This window comes from Triticum aestivum, chromosome 4D (assembly GCF_018294505.1).
Source record: "Triticum aestivum cultivar Chinese Spring chromosome 4D, IWGSC CS RefSeq v2.1, whole genome shotgun sequence".
NCBI classification, from domain to species: Eukaryota; Viridiplantae; Streptophyta; class Magnoliopsida; order Poales; family Poaceae; genus Triticum; species Triticum aestivum.
In genome coordinates this window covers 4,077,177-4,095,021 of record NC_057805.1, presented here as the reverse complement: position 1 = coordinate 4,095,021, position 17,845 = coordinate 4,077,177, and positions in this window count along the sequence as shown.

Sequence of the window (17,845 nt, the reverse complement as noted above, 5' to 3'; positions counted from 1 at the left end):
TATTGCCATGAATCATTTTAGTTTATACGGTTCCTCAAAGGTCTAATAATGGTGTAAGCACTTCTTCTTTGCTACCAATTGATAAAAACATTATTTCTTTAACAATAATTAGCCACGAGTATATTCGACGATCTACTCATTTATCCCAGCGCAACCTAAAAACCTAGAGCTCTGATACCACTTTAACTGTCACGCCCCAAGACCGGGCCTAGGCAAGACAGCCGCCGCGCGCCTATAGACCAAGAGGCCTATAGCCACGCAAGGCGTGATTAAGCAGGCATAAACCAGCAGTGGATCACAAAAGCTCATATATCTGCTTTTACAAATTCTTTACATTTACAAACGTCTCAAATAAATCAATCTATAATCGCTTCCCACCCACTGGTCCAGCCTATTCTTCTATGACATCTTCTGGGCATACTTAAGTTGCATCGTCTGAATCTAAAAAACAAAGGAAGCAAGGGTGAGTACGACAAGTCATACTCAGCAAGCAGATACTTCACGTATTCAACAAAAAGAATAGTATGAGGATGTAGATCAACAGATGAACTGAATTCAAAGGATAAACAAGGTAATAATACTCGGGACATATTTCAATGGCGAAAACGAACAAGGAAATTATTGGCGTCACACATGACCGCAAGCTTCCCAACCCGGGAGTCACAGGGGTGAAATTTCACACTTTTACGCTCTTAAGAGGGGTACTCCGACGTCGACAGCCTCGACTAGAACCACACAGGTTCCAGAAGAGCAGAGCTCTTGTACCCACTAAGACTCGGACACCTGGACCTACTGATGTCGGTCGCTCCTACGGATCCATCACCGACACGTTCCCGAACAAGGTCCGTCCTTAGCAGAGAACTTAGACAGTCCCATACCTGAACTGTGACCGGTACAATACGTTTGCCGTCGTGACACCAATATAGATGGACAGAATATGACATGTGGCTGGATCAGCTATAGGATCACTGAAATATCAGTCAAGACAATAAACCCATGCCTTTACATGAGTCCCTCTCATATCAGACTTTCCATCAACAAATGGATCATCAAGGACAACATGTCCTTCAACAAATGGATTATCAAGGACAACATGTCCTTCTCAAATAAAAGAGGAATCAACAGAGGATAAATAAGATTCAAGGTGCAACAATATAATCAGATACTCAAGGGAGACAACAATAAGGCATGATCAGGGAGTCTAGCAAAGCAGCTACTTGCCTCGAAAAACTAGATTTCTCCTCTAGAATAATACTCTGTCAGCAGATAAACCCCATCATCGTTGTATGAAGTTTGGTAACCGTATGTATGCTAATATTCTCCAGACAAATGGCTCGGCTCTTCCCCTTCAGCACCACCTTAGACGCTATGTGTATACTTCTCGTAAACATGCTGGACAGCTGATGGATTCTTCATCTCTCTTCTCTCTCTCACACACACGCTCTCTCATCTTCTCACTTATTGCTTTCTCTAGTAGATGGTTTGAAGCTGCAACAACCAGCAGCAGGAGGTCCTATTTATAGGGTTGATTGTGGGTTGAATGCTAGAAAAATATCGCAGCCGCAGTGACCCTTCCAGCTGACCTTTGGAGCTGGTAAAAATATTTGGCTGCTGCCCCTATAGCTAGTGCAAAGGCCTAATCAACCTGGCCACCATAGGAAGAGTCCACGTATAGGACTAGAATGTCCAAGAGACTACATGCATGCCACGGCAACCTCCACGTACACATAGATTTTTACTTAGCTAGCAAGGACAGTACATACGTGTGCATTCTCATCATGACATGCATGCACCTAGTTGATTTGGAGTTCTAGTACTAGGAAATATCTACCGATCTATCATCTCTACCTGACCCAATTCCATCTAGTCTAATTCCATGTTAACTCCCTTAATTATCTAGATTGTACTACCATCTTTTTTTTGCAAGGTTATACTACCATCTATTACCACATACAAACACCACCACGTGAGTGTATGGATGCTAGTCTCACGTGCACAAATGCACACCCTATCTAATTGTGTGGATATTCCATCTATTATTGCAGGGAGAAAAATACATGTCTATTATATTTCTTTGAAACAGTGCTCAATCATTTATTTAAAGAAATAATACAGATTTAATTATTCATCTTAACTTAAGAACAAAAAATAATAACCCTAAAAATCCGGGTTATTACAAATCCTGTAGGAGGCAATGCACAAGTTAGCTAGTACCTTCACAAACAATCAAGAACCTTGCAACCAATGCGATAAAGGGGTTGTCAATCCCTTCACGGCCACTCACAAAAGTGAGATCTAATAAAGATAATAAAGTAAATATTTTTCGTATCTTTGTTGTATAGATTGGAAAGTAAAGATTGCAAAATAGTAAACAAGATGCGATGTAAATAAAAGAGATGCAATATAATAAGAAAGAGACCCGGGGGCCATAGGTTTCACTAGTGGCTTCTCTCAAGATAACATGTATTACGGTGGGTGAATAAATTATTGTCGAGCAATTGATAGAAGAGCGCATAGTTATGAAGTTATCTAAGGCAATGATCATGAATATAGGCATCACGTCCGTGTCAAGTAGACCGAAACGATTCTGCATCTACTACTATTATTCCACACATCGACCGTTATCCAACACGCATCTAGAGTATTAAGTTCATAAGAACAGAGTAACACATTAGGCAAGATGACATGATGTAGAGGGATAAAATCAAGCAATATGATATAAACCCCATCTTTTTATCCTCGATGGCAAAAATACAATACGTGCCTTGCTGCCCCTACTGTCACTGGGAAAGGACACCGCAAGATAGAACCCAAAGCTAAGCACTTCTCCCATTGCAAGAAAGATCAATCTAGTAGGCCAAACTAAACCGATAATTTGAAGAGACTTGCAAAGATATCAAATCATGCATACAAGAATTCAGAGAAGAACCAAATAATATTCATAGATAAACAAGTTCATAAATCCACAATTTATCGGATCTCGGCAAACACTCCGCAAAAGAGTATTACATCGAATAGATCTCCAAGAACAACAAGGAGAACTTTGTATTGAGAAACAAAGAGAGAGAAGAAGCCATCTAGCTAATAACTATGGACCCGAAGGCCTGTGGTAAACTACTCACGCTTCATCGGAGAGGCTATGGTGTTGATGTAGAAGCCCTCCGTGATTGATTCCCCCTCTGGCAGATCGCCGGAAAAGGCCCCAAGATGGGATCTCACGGGTACAGAAGGTTGCGGCGGTGGAAAAGTGGTTTCGTGGCTCCCCCTGATGTTTTTATGGTATAGGAATATATAGGCGGAAGAAGTACGTCGGTGGAGCTACGAGGGGCCCACGAGGGAGGGGGCGCGCCTACCCCCTGGGCGCGCCCTCCTGCCACGTGGCCGCCTCGTGGCGTTCCATACTTCAACTCCAAGTCTTCTGGTTTGCTTACAGTCCAAGAAAGATCATCGCGAAGGTTTCATTCCGTTTGGATTCCGTTTCATATTCCTTTTCTGCGAAACACTAGAATAGGCAAAAAAAAGAAACTGGCACCGAGCCTCCAGTTAATAGGTTAGTCCCAAAAATAATATAAAAGAGCATATTAAAGCCCATTTAACATCCAAAACAGATAATATAATAGCATGGAACAATAAAAAATTATAGATACGTTGGAGTCATATCAAAGGGCAATATTCATTTGCTTAGATGAAATGATCCCGAGGCCGCCCTGATCCTTAGGCTTGCAGATCTCAGACCACTTAACCATGTGTTATTTCTGTTTATTGCCCTCTCCAGCCTAGAAGAATCCGGAGAGGAGTTTGGTGACCTCATGATGAAGGGATTCATGCAAACTATAGAATCCTATAACGTACATCAAGAGGATAATAAGGGATGAATTCATCAGAATCACTCGAGCGGCTTTGGAAAACCACCACCCTTGCCAAGGCTCCATCCGAGGTTGGAGCTTGGAAATAATTGGGCGGAAGTCTTTCTCCTGCAGACGGGTGTCACTAATCGGCATGCCGAGGTAGGTTGTGGGGAAGGATCCCAGCCGACAGTTCAAGTGGTTGGCAATTCGCTGGGCCTCCTCCTCAGAGCACCCCAGAACCATCAACTCACTCTTGGCAAAGTTAATCGTGAGACCCGGCATCTCGTGAAAGCGGGGTAGGAGAAACTTGAGGTGCCGAATATCCTCGTCCGATCCTTCCACCATCATGATGGTGTTGTCTACATACTGGAGGTGGGTCAAACCTCCATCGCCCACAAGATGAGGGAAAATCCCCCTAATGTGGCCAACACGTTTAGCCAAGTCAAGGATCGATGCCAAAGCATCGACCACACGATTGAAGGGGAATGGGGAGAGCGGGTCTCCTTGCCACAACCCCTGGCCTGTCTGGAAGTACGGGCCTACCTCCCCATTAATGTTGACAGTCGTGCGGCTACTCGTCACGAGCTGCATACCCTGAGCAATGCTGTGTGGGTCGAAGCCATGCTTCATCATCACCTCCCGAAGGAAGGACCAGTGCACGGTGTCGTACGCCTTATGGAAGTCAATTTCGAGGAATACCGTGTGGAGGTGTTTGCTCTTGACTTCATGGAAAACAAGGATCCGATCCAAAATATATCGGCCTTTTGTGAAGGTCGTATGGTTTGGATGGTGGATCCGTTGAGCGATCAGGGCTGCCCTAGTGGTGTACTCTTTCGCCAAAATCCGGAAAAGCACATTGAGAACCGTGATTGGCCGGAACTGCCGAATGTCTGCAGTGCTCGGGGCCTTCGGGATGAGGGACACTAGTAGAAAAAGGGTCAAATGTCAAGCACATTAGTGCCAGTTTGCTTTTGAGCCGGCACTAATGTGTGCATTAGTGCCGGTTCCAACGGCTAGCCGGCCGCTTTCATTAGTACCGGTTCGTGGCCGAGCTTTAGCACCGGTTCGTGCCACAGACCGGTACTAATGTGAGTGGTGGCAGGATGTTGTCAGTCTGGGGCCCCTCCAGCACCTTTAGGACCGGTTCGTGGCACGAACCGGTGCTAAAGGTCGTCCTACATAAACCCTTCGTCCACCCGAGCTCGCTCTGTTCTTCCCCTTTCCCCTCTTCCTCTCGAGCTCATCACACATTTTGCCCAAAATTTGTCAAGATTTGAAGGCGCCCATCCATTCAAATGATCACAAAGGTTAACAACTTTGTCCTTTCATCTCTCATTGCTAGATTAGCTCTTGCAATGCTTTGTATAGTGATTAATTTATGAGTTTAGTAATTTGGGAGGAAATATATGTGCTAGTATTTGATTTATATGCAATTTGAGGTCAAAAATAACACTTAGTTTGCATATGTAGGTGTGGTTTACTTTGTGCCTTCTAAATCTCCGTCGTAACCACAGTCGATCGCCCGCACCGTTCCGTCGCCGGCACCACCTTGTGGTGAGCCTCTTGTTCATGAATGTTTTACATTACCAAATTGATGTTTGTGTGATTTGGATATATAGTTACTCATATAATTATCTTACCCGTACGTTGTTTGTTATACATAGTGCCATGGTTTTGATATCCGTCCCCGTCGGCCCTCGTCCTTGTTATGATTCGGATGTGGTATATTCTCTTTTAAAACTAGTTGTTGCATTTCGTGTTTATGACAAATTATGCCCATCAAGTTGACCTAGATATTTTTGTCTAGGAGGTTTGTGAACCGGAAATTCCAACCGACCCTATTGTCGAGAGGTTAAATTTAGTTGAAAGAGAAAACGAGTATTTGAAAGAAAAATTGAAAAGAATTCAGGGGGAGAAGATGGAATTAGAGTTGCATGTTGCCGATGTTGTCGATGATCACAAGATCAAGATGGAGAAAATGCGCTTGAAGATTAGAAAGATTAGAAAATATGCCATTGATAGTGAGGCTTGGTATCATTATGCTGTTGGATCAATTGTTACCTTAGTTGCGATCTTGATCGCATTTGTTTTTGCATTTAAATGCTTTAGTTAGAGAGTTATTTGTTTGGTGCATTTAAGTCTTGTATGAACTTTATGTATGAACTTGTATTAATTTGGTCTTTTCGGTGTTGTGTGATGAAGATGAGCCGACAATGGATGTACGATGTCCGATGCTCTCCCGAGTTCATTAATGGCGTGCAAACTTTTCTGCTTGCGGCTGAGGCAAACAAGCGGGCGGATGGTTTTATTCCTTGTCCATGTTTAGTCTGTAAGAATGATCACAATTACTCTACGTCAAGAACCATTCACGTCCACCTCTTTAAGTCCGGTTTCATGCCCCACTATAATGTTTGGACCAAGCACGGAGAAAGAGGGGTTATGATGGAAGACAATGAAGAAGAAGAGGACGACGACAGCTATCCTGGCCATGGGTTCCCTGAATACGATGATACAACAATGGGGGAAGAAGCTGAGCCGGCAATGCGGGAAGAAGCTGAAGAAGAGGAATCAGATGAGCCCGCTGATGATCTAGGTCGGGCCATTGCCGATGCAAAGAGAAATTGCACAAGTGATTTGGAGAAGAAGAAATTGCACAAGTGATTTGGAGAAGAAGAAGTTGCAGCGCATGTTAGAGGATCACAAGAAATTGTTGTACCCGAATTGCGAAGCTGACAAGAAAAAGTTGGGCACCACACTGGAATTGCAGCAATGGAAGGCAGAGAATGGTGTATCTGACAAGGGTTTTGGAAAGTTGCTGGTAATGATAAAGAATATGCTTCCAAAGGACAACTAATTGCCCGAGAGTACGTACGAAGCAAAGAAGGTTGTCTGCCCTCTAGGGTTAGAGGTGCAGAAGATACATGCATGCCCTAATGACTGCATCCTCTACCGCGGTGAGTACGAGGATTTGAACGCTTGCCCGGTATGCGATGCATTGTGCTATAAGATCAGGCGCGATGACCCTGGTGATGTCGAGGGCGAGCGCCCCAGGAAGAAGATTCCTGCCAAGGTGATGTGGTATGCTCCTATAATACCACGGTTGAAATGTTTGTTCCAAAACAAAGAGCATGCCAAGGCAATGCGATGGCACAGAGAAGACCGTAAGAAAGACGGAAAGTTGAGAGTACCCGCTGACGGGTCGCAGTGGAGAAAAATCGAGAGGAAGTACGGGAAGGAGTTTGCAGATGACGCAAGGAACGTATGGTTTGGTCTAAGCGCAGAGCAGCAACCATAGCACCTGGCCTGTGACTCTATGTTTGTATAATCTTCCTCCTTGGTTGTGCATGAAGCGGAAGTTCATTATGATGTCAGTGCTCATCCAAGGCCCTAAACAACCCGGCAACGACATTGATGTGTACCTAAGACCAGTAGTTGAAGAACTCTTACAGCTGTGGAATGGTCACGAACAGCAAGGCCTTTAGGTCAAATCCTACCAAAGAAGAGAAGGATATCTTCTTTGAATGCCTGCTCAGTATTAAGGTACCGTCTGGCTTCTCGTCGAATATAAAGGGAATAATAAACATGGCAGAGAAAAAGTTCCAGAACCTAAAGTCTCATGACTGCCACGTGATTATGACACAACTGCTTCCGGTTGCATTGAGAGGGCTTCTACCGGATAACGTTCGATTAGCCATTGTGAAGCTATGTGCATTCCTCAATGCAATCTCTCAGAAGGTAATCGATCCAGAAATCATACCAAGGTTAGAGAATGATTTGGTGCAATGTCTTGTCAGTTTCGAGTTGGTGTTCCCACCATCCTTCTTCAACATCATGACGCACGTCCTAGTTCACCTATGCGAAGAGATTAATGTTTTGGGTCCTGTATTTCTACACAATATGTTCCCCTTTGAGAGGTTCATGGGAGTCTTAAAGAAATATGTTCATAACCAGTGGCGGAGCCAGGATTCGAGTATAGGGGGGGCCGAGTACGTATATTGGTCTAATCTCATTGATAATTACTCGTTGCTCCTACTAAAATTGTTTAAAACTGTCTATCGTTGGGGGGGGGGCATGCCCCTGCTCGTCCCCCCGGCTCCGCCCCTGTTCATAACCGTGCTAGGCCAAAAGGAAGCATCTCCAAGGGCCATGAAAATGAGGTCATTGAGTTTTGTATTGACTTTATTCCTGACCTTAAGCCGATTGGTGTTCCTGAATCGCGGCATAAGGGCAGACTGGATGGAAAAGGCATGCTAGGAGGGAATCAAAAAATATGTATGGACGGACATTCTCTCACTGAAGCACACTACACAGTTCTACAGAATTCCTCCTTGGTGGCTCCGTATATGGACGAACACAAGAATTTTCTACGCTCCAAACACCCGGAGCGGTCTGATGACTGGATTACACGTGAACAAACCAGGAGTTTCACCGGCTGGTTGCAGACACGTACCATGCATGACGCCTCTATTGAAGATGACCTATACTCGCTGTCCCAGTTACCATCATCGAATATAATGACTTTCAAAGGGTACGAGATAAATGGTAATACATTTTACACGATCGCCCAAGATAAGAAGATTACCAACCAAAACAGTGGTGTCCGCTTTGATGCAACAACCAAGACGGGAAATGAAACATATTATGGTTACATAGAGGAGATATGGGAACATGACTATGGACGTGGTTTGAAGGTCCCTTTGTTTCGGTGCAAATGGGTCAATATGAAACGAGGCGGGGTAACGGAAGACCCGCAGTATGGAATGACAATAGTGGATCTCAACAATCTTGCGTATGCAGACGAACCATTCGTCCTAGCTAATGATGTGGCACAGGTTTTCTATGTGAAGGATATGTCTACCAAGCCGAGAAAAAGAAAAGATAAGGAAGCGAATGCATCATATGATGAGCCAAAGCGCCACATAGTTCTTTCCGGGAAGAGAAACATCGTGGGAGTGGATGACAAGACAGACATGTCAGAAGATTATGAAAAGTTTGATGAAATTGCTCCATTCACAGTGAATATTGACCTGAGCATCCAATTAAATGATGAAGATTTTCCATGGCTACGGCGCAAAGGGACACACGCGAAGAAAAATTTTCACACCGAAAGATCTGGGATGTGATCGGCTTCACTATCATCACTTTCTTCTGTGTTTCACACCCAGGAGGGAATCTCTGTTATAGTTAGGGTAGTTATGTGTTTTGGCATTTGAAACGCGAAGAAATTTTATGTGCAAACAAATTCTTTCATGCATTTACTGATTTTTTCAGCTAAATGACCCTGAAATTGAAAAGCATTTCAAATGAACTCAGAAAAGGTTGAAAGTTGGCATGGTATCATAATTTCACCCACATAGCATGTGCAAAAAAGTAGAGAGGGTTACCGCAAAAACTGGATGCACTTCGTGTACAAAATGGACAATCTCTTTCGAAGTATCAGGGTTTCGGACGAAAACTCATCTGTTACAAAGGTATTTCATTTTTTAAATAACTTAAGCATTACCAAATTGAATATAATGATATAACACACTAATATTAAACATAATAAAAAAGAATCACTGAAAAATCTATTTTCAAAGTTAAGTTATTCACAAACTAGTGATTCACACAAATTTCAAATAATTCAAAATGTAAACTATTCAAATTTGTAAACTACCGGCACTAATAGAAAGTTTGTAATTTTTTGTACCTAAAGAAAAAATATTCACAAAGAAACTCTAAATACAGCAAAAAACAACTCAAAAATAAATAAAACAAAAATAAATAAAGCAAAAAAAGAAAATAAAAAAGCCCGCCTACTGCGCCACAGCGGCCTGCATATGACTAGAAACCCAACCTGTTGTTCGGCCAGGATGCAGGCCCGCAAAGGCCCAGTAGGCCCACAGAGCAGCACAGAACATTTAGGCCCAGTAGGCCTTCTTTTGAGAGGAGCTCGAGAGAGCTACCGCATTGGGGCTTATAAACCAATGCGGACGCCCCTCGGCTAGCGAGGTGGGACTAAACATGACGCACCGCACCTGCACCAGTGTACCCCCTTTAGTACCGGGTGGTGGCTCAAACCGGTACTAAAGGGGGGGGGTCTTTAGTACCGGTTGGAGCCACCAGCCGGTACTAAAGGGTGTGCGCTTCCCGCCGCTTGGCCTGGCCAAAACAGACCTTTAGTACTGGTTGGTGGCTTCAACCGGTACTAAAGGTTGTTCTATATAAGAAAACACTTCAAAAAAATCAGTTTCTCATCTCTCCCTCTGCTTCTTTCTCCTATGCCCCGTCGACGCCGCCCCTCGCCGCTGCCCCTCGTCGCCGCCCCGTCACCGTCCGTCGCCGTCCCCGTCGCCGCGCCCCGCCTCGTCCTCCCGTCGTCCCCGCCCGGCCCGTCCCCGTCCCCGTCGTCGCCGCCCCGTCCCCATCCCCGTCGTCACCGCCCGTCTCCGTCCCAGTCGCCCCCCATCGCCGCGCCTCACCGGTGAGCTCCTGCCCCGGCCGCCATGTCCACACACACACACACATTGTTATAGAAATGTTAGCAATTTTTCTGTTTTTTAGTTATAGAAATATTAGAAATGTTAGTGATACGGAATTTTTATAAATTTTTCTGTTTTTTAGTTATAGAAATATTTATAGAACTGTTAGCAATTTTTCTATTTTTTAGTTATAGAAATATTAGAAATGTTAGTTATATATATAGAAATGTTAGAAATTTTAGAGTTAGTTTTAGCTAGATGAATTAGATTAATGTCAAATTGTTAAAATTTGCATATAGAATTTTAGTTATCACAATCCAATCATTTAAAAAATGTTACTTTTTGCGGGCATATAGTATTTGTTCTCGACGATGCCCGGCCCGCATCCTCACCGTCGACCCGTTCCCCACGACGTTCGGCTGACCCATGTCCAGGACTGGGCTCCGCCGGGCTGGCACTGGGAGGTGCTACCTGGAGGGGCGCGCCGCTTGGTGAGAAACCCGGCCTCGGGTCCCGTCGTCGACCCTGATCGCCTTTGGTGGCTTTCGCGTGGGCCACATTCGGTGCAGAGGGAGCCGGCCCCGCCGGAGGTGGAGCGTCGTCGTGTCAGGGAGGAGGATGAGCACGTCGATCGCTACATGGTTGCTATGGACGTCAGGTTCTCCAATACCTGGCAGGTTCTTTGGGCAGATGACCGGAGATATGATCCTGTGATGGTTCCTTGTCTTTGGGTGTCCACCGCCCGCGCCCCAGGAACCGTGAGTGGCCTAGATTCTTCTATAGTATTCGATCTTTATTAGCTACCTAGCCAGTGATGTATTCGAGATTATATATTATTCGAGACGACGTATTCAAGATTATATATTATTCGAGACGATGCATATTATGTACTATATGATTCAGTTTTTCCTTATTGATTGCATCCATGCATTGTAATTTGAATACTAAATTGTTTTATATTTCTTCTGTATTAGTTAAATAAAAGCTATGGCGGACAATACCTAAACAATACCGGGGAGGGTGATGATAAGATATTCGATCTCGACGACCGAGCTGATGAAGTCATGAACTATGATTATGATTATGATGACACAGACAATGGTTATGATGACGAATACAATGTTGATCTTGAAATAACAAAGACTACCGGCGAGGTATATTTATATAAGCAGGCATCTAGTGATCATCACATGTTTTTTTATTTGAAGATATATTAACGAATCGATCTTTCTTCTTTCAGCCCTCCGGATCAAGCAAATCTTCTTCTACATTTAGCAGGACAAAGCGCGGTCCGGGCAAAAAGTTGAAGGAGGGTGTAAAGTACAACATCGATTCCATCAAAGCTAGTGGCGAACCCCTCACGCCTAAGAACATTGCGAACAAGTTCGTTCGTCAGTGCGGAGTTCTTGTGAAGGACCAACTCCCGATCTCCATTCAAGAATGGAAAGAGCCAAAAACTAAACACCCAGATGTTACTTGGGTCGACAACAGAGCAAAACAAAAGCTTTGGGAATCTCTGATTGAACATTTCACCCTACCAGATTATTTCACTGATGCAGATGTGCAGAAAGTCAAGGACGCTGCTCTTAAGAAGATGACAATTGCAATCAACACCCACAAGAAAACCGTATGGGCCAACTATCTCGCTGCCAAAAGGAAGACTCCAGAATTCAAGGGAACACTGGAGAAGAAAAGTGAACATTGGCCCTCTTTCGTGAAATTCAAGGAATCAGAATTATCTAAGGAACGGTCGAGAAAAAACAAGGCCAATGCCGCAAAAAAGACGCAGTTCCATAGGCTGGGTCCAGGTGGCTATGCGGTGGCAATGCCTAAGTGGGATAAGTCTCAGCAAGAGATGGAGGATGCAGGGGTCACTCCGGTTACTTGGAGCTGGCCCCCCAGGTGCAGAACTTGGTTCTATGCGCATGGGGGGGGGGCGTTGGACCTGAAGACAGGCCTGGTTTCGAAGAAGGCAAGTCTAAAAGGAGCAGAACAAAAGTTACTTGACGCAATAGAAGATGCTCGAAAGGGGGTGTTCACGCCAAACAGAGAGAACGACGAGCTTACACGTGCCCTGGGAAATCCTGAACACCCGGGAAGAACACGAGGCAAGGGCGTTATTTCCCTGGTATGAGGGCTTTTCGGAATGGAACGACGACTACAGGACCCGTGCAAGAAAGAAGATGGAGGAGGAGAAGAAGAGGAAGCTGGAGGAGGAGCAGAGGAAGCAGGACGCGGAACGCCTTCAAGGCCTAGAAGCAAGGCACGCGGACTTGGCACTCAAATTCCAGCAACAATAGCAGCAGATCGACTTACTTAGCCAGGAAAGGGGGCCTCAGCAGCGGCAGCAGCAAGCGGATGATCATCTAGCATTGGATAGCACCGTCCCATCCATGCCGATAAGCAGCGTTGGTTCCGCCCCGGGCGACGCGCTGCTGGATACATACCCTGTGGATGACATCATAGAGAACACTAACTGTGAGCTACACTTCAAAATGAAGAACATATCCATGAAGGTGGCGGACGCCGTTGCTTTTGCAATTACCCCCGAAGCAACCTTCCATTGCGCCCCGATTCCAGCGGGCTATGCTCGTGTCTTGGTTGATGAGGTGGTGGACCCATATTCGGGGCTACAGCTTGACATTCCTGGAGGTGACGACGAGCACACACTGGGAGAGGCCATACATCGTATCATCCTATGGATAAAGGATTGCATCATCTTTCGAAATCCACCGACACCGCGTCTACCGACTCCTCCTCGAAGTCCGCCACCGTGTCAGCAGACTCCCGCTCCTCCAAGTCCACGAACGCATGAGCAGACTACTGCTTCAAGTCCGGCACGGCGTCAGGCCACTCCTCCTGTTTCAAGTTCGACACCGTGTCAGGCCACACCTCCTTCTTCAAGTCCGGCATAGCGTCAGGCCACACCTCCTGCTTCAAGTCCGACACCGTGTCAGGCCACACCTCCTGCTTCAAGTCCGGCACAGCGTCAGGCCACTCCTCCTGCTCCAACTAAGCCACGTCAGCCGTCTCCGCCGCCTAAGCAATCGCAGAAGAGACACGCCGCAGCTATGGTGCGTAGCGGTACGAGTCGAGGTACTACAGGAAGTACAGGCGGAGACAAGCGATATAAATATGGTCCAAGCAGCCTCGCTCCTCTTCCTCAGAGGCCTTACGACATGACCGAGGAGCAAAACGATGCCATAGTGCGGGCCGAAGTGGACGCCCATTTTGGACCGAAACCGGCACCGCCGCCGAGGGAGAAAGTGCCTGAGGAAAAGATTGACCACTTCATTCGTATGGCTAGACCACCAGCTCCCAAGCCTGTTGAATCAAACTATGAGCGCCAAATCAGGAAGGCACATCGAGCACAACTACAGAAAGAAGCGAGCTCGAGCTCGAGCCAACAAGTAGCTGTCAAAAAATGCGGGAAAACCGTTCCCCAGCTGGGAGAATAGGCGGCGGAATCGATCCCCCGGCTTGTTGTGCCAACAACACATGAGAGTATGCGCGCCCAATATTATTGTGGGCAAACCGTTTACGTTCCCGAGCTGGGCGATGTGGTAATAACCGAGGAGCATATAATGCAGGCTGAAATGCTCAAGATCACTGTTGGACAAGTCCTCGATATCGAGCCCATGTCTCTGCTTAGAGAGGAGGAAATAAAATGGAAATATGTCCGGGGCCAACCTTTGGTCGAGCCCGAGGAGGTAAAGAACCTCCCAACGAGAATGTATGAATTGCATGATTGGTACATGAAAATTACCAAGATTTCCAATCGAGATTCCCTCATGGTGCAAGTCGAGGAAGATCATTACTTCAATAAGAAAGCTCTGTCAGTTGAGTATTCAGAACTATTTCAGTTATTCAATCAAGATGCACTCGACAAATCTATCGTCAGTTGCTATTGTCTGTAAGTGATTTCTTTCTGTAATTTAAGTCTCAAGCTAGCTCTAGTGCTCATTGATTGATCATTAATTACCTGTAATTATATATCCCCACTATATATTCTTTTCTGTGGTATTATGCAGGATGAAGATGTATGAAATGAAAAAAGCTGGACGGTATGGCATTGGGTTCATTGACCCAAATACCGTTAATGAATACACATGGAAATTGGAATGGTGTAGGCAAGATGTAGAGAAAAACATGCTAGAGTTCTTGAAGCACCTCAATAGCAATGAAGATATACTACTTCCTTACAACTTCGAGTGAGTCACACTGTCTTGTACTACAAATTTTGTTTTTGCTTACTAGCTAGATGTTAATAAGTGTATAGGGTTTAGGGTTATAGTTGATTAGTGTTATGCACATGCCCGCTTAATTTATACATGCAAATGTATGCGCATGCAGGTTCCACTGGATCTTGTTAGACATTAAAGTTGACGAAGGAAAAGTTGAAGTACTGGACTCACTACTTAAAAATGATAGTGACTACAGCATCGTGAAGGGGATAGTCAACAGGTAATTTCAATCATTATTAACTATATCTCGGCCTATTTAGTTCGTCATTTCCTGATATGAACTATTTTTAGTAACCCCTTTATTAATTTTCTTTGCCGGCGGGCAGGGCTTGGGCAAAGTACATCAAGGTGACTCCAGGAAAATGGCCAGAAAAGCTGATTTGGTATCGACCCATGGTAAGTAATTAAGTAGTACTAGCTAGCTAGCTAGCTACCATCTCTTTAATTCTTGTTTCAATACCATTAATTAATTAACATGCTTGATTAATTATTATCTGATTAAATTCTATTCTCGTAAAGGCCCTGCAGTAGGCGCCGGGGACTGAAGTGTGTGCATACTACGTTTGCGAGAACATTCGCATGATGGCGTCCGAAAGGAGCAGATCTGATAGACAACAATGGGTACGTTTGCCAGAACACTCTTCACAAATCTTACATGATTGTCGATATCTAGTCACACAACTAATACACATGCATATTGATCTCCTTCTTAACAGTTCAAAGACGTGCGGGACCAGCTCCTACCAACAGAGCGCATACGAGCACTTCAAGAGGAAATAGCGGGATTTTTGCTCGACCAGGTCATAGATCCCAAAGGAGAATACTATTACCCGCTACCGCCCCATGAACCACTTGTCATCGTGCTCCGAAGGCACCAAGGCAACATGTAGGAGAAATTGTATATATATACATGTGTATGTGTGAATAATTAATGGTGGTTGTGAGACATTCGATTATATATATATATATATATATATATATATATATATATATGATCGGTTCTACGAGAAAATCTATTTATATATATGCATAACGTGTACAATATGTAGTATCGTAAAATACTAGCAAAGAAAAAAGAATTAAATGGAAAACACAAAATTAATGGAAAACTAAAAATTAAAACCAAAACCTCCCCAAACATTTAGTACCGGTTGGTGCTACCAACCGGTACTAATGGTCTACCGGCACCCGGGCCTGGCTCGTGCCACGTGGTGGCACTTTAGCGTCGGTTCGTGTCGAACCGGTAGTAAAGGGGGGGGGGCTTTAGTCTCCACTCTTTAGTGCTGGTTGCAGAACCGGCACTAAAGGCCCTTACGAACCGGCGATAAAGCCCGGTTCTGCACTAGTGGGAGATGATCCCGTAGTTGAGGCGGGAGACATCCAAAGTTCCTCCAGAGAGCTCGAGGAACAGGTCAAGGATGACATCCTTGACCATCGACCAGAAAGCCAGGAAGAAGCGGACCGGCAGACTGTCTCGGCCCTGGGTTCATGGCTTTCACAAAAGTCTCCACTTCAGTGGCGTCGAAGGAGCGAGGAGGGCAACATTCTCCTTGGGGGAGATATGTTGGCTATGCGTCCATGTGGTCCGTTAGAGAAACACTACCCCTAGGTCACCCGGCAAATAGCGACTTATAGAATCCGCCCACGTGAGCCCGGATCGCTGGAGGGTCCTAGAATAGCTGGCCTCCTTCCCATAAAAGGGGAACGGAGCAGCGTCTACGACAACCATTAGCAATGGCCTGGAAGTATGAAGTGTTGGCATCGCCAAACAGTACCCAGTTCATAGAGCCTCGTTGGCACCAATATTCCTCTTCTTTAGAGTAGATGTCCATAAGGGAATCCTCGAGGTTGTATCCATGCGCCCATTCTTCTGTAGAGATGCCCGAGGAAAAGCATCACCTGGGATGGGTGATTCGTCTCCAACGTATCTACAATTTTTGATTGTTCCTGTCTATTATACATTCTATTTTGGATGTTAATGGGCTTTATTATACACTTTTATATTATTTTTGGGACTAACCTACTAACCTAAGGCCCAGTGCAAATTGCTGTCTTTTTTGCCTATTTCAGTGTTTCGCAGAAAAGGAATATCAAACGGAGTCCAAACAGAATGAAACCTTCGGGACAGTTATTTTTGGAACAAACGTGATCCAGAGGACTTGGAGTGGATGTCAAGAAACAACCGAGGAGGCCACGAGGTAGGGAGGCGGGCCCCCCACCCTCGTGGGCCCCTCGTGGCTCCACCGACCTACTTCTTCCTGCTATATATACCTATGTACCCTGAAACAAACCAGGAGCATCACGAAACCCTATTTCCACCGCCGCAACCTTCTGTACATGTGAGATCCCATCTTGGGGCCTTTTCTGGCGCTCTGTCGGAGGGGCATCGATCACGGAGGGCTTCTACATCAACACCATAGCCTCTCCGATGATGTGTGAGTATTTTACCACAGACCTTTCGGTCCATAGTTATTAGCTAGATGGCTTCTTCTCTCTCTTTGGATCTCAATACAAAGTTCTCCTCGATCTTCTTGGAGATCTATTCGATGTAACTCTTTTTGCGGTGTGTTTGTCGAGATCCGGTGTATTGTGGGTTTATGATCAAGATTATCTATGAAAAATATTTGAATATTCTCTGAATTCTTTTATGTATGATTGGTTATCTTTGCAAGTCTCTTCGAATTATCAGTTTGGGCTGGCCTACTAGATTGATCTTTCATGCAATGGGAGAAGTGCTTAGCTTTGGGTTCAATCATGCGGTGCTCGATCCCAGTGACAGTAGGGGAAACGACGCGTATTGTATTGTTGCCATCAAGGATAAAAAGATGGGTTTTATATCATATTGCTTGAGTTTATCCCTCTACATCATATCATCTTGCTTAATGCGTTACTCCGTTCTTATGAACTTAATACTCATGTGCATGCTGGATTGCGGTCAGGCAGGAGTCGGTCTACTTGTCATGGACGTGATGCCTATATACATGATCATGCCTAGATATTCTCATAATTATGCACTTTTCTATCAATTGCTCGACATTAATTTGTTCAGCCACCGTAATACTTATGCTATCTTGAGAGAAGCCACTAGTGAAACCTATGGCCCCCGGGTCTATTCTCCATCATATAAGTTTATATCTATTTTATTTTGCGTTCTTGACTTTCAGTCTTTATCATAAAAATACCAAAGATATTATCTTATCATCTCTATCAGATCTCACTTTTGCAAGTGGCCGTGAAGGGATTGACAACCCCTTTATCGTGTTGGTTGTAAGGTTCTTATTTGTTTGTGTAG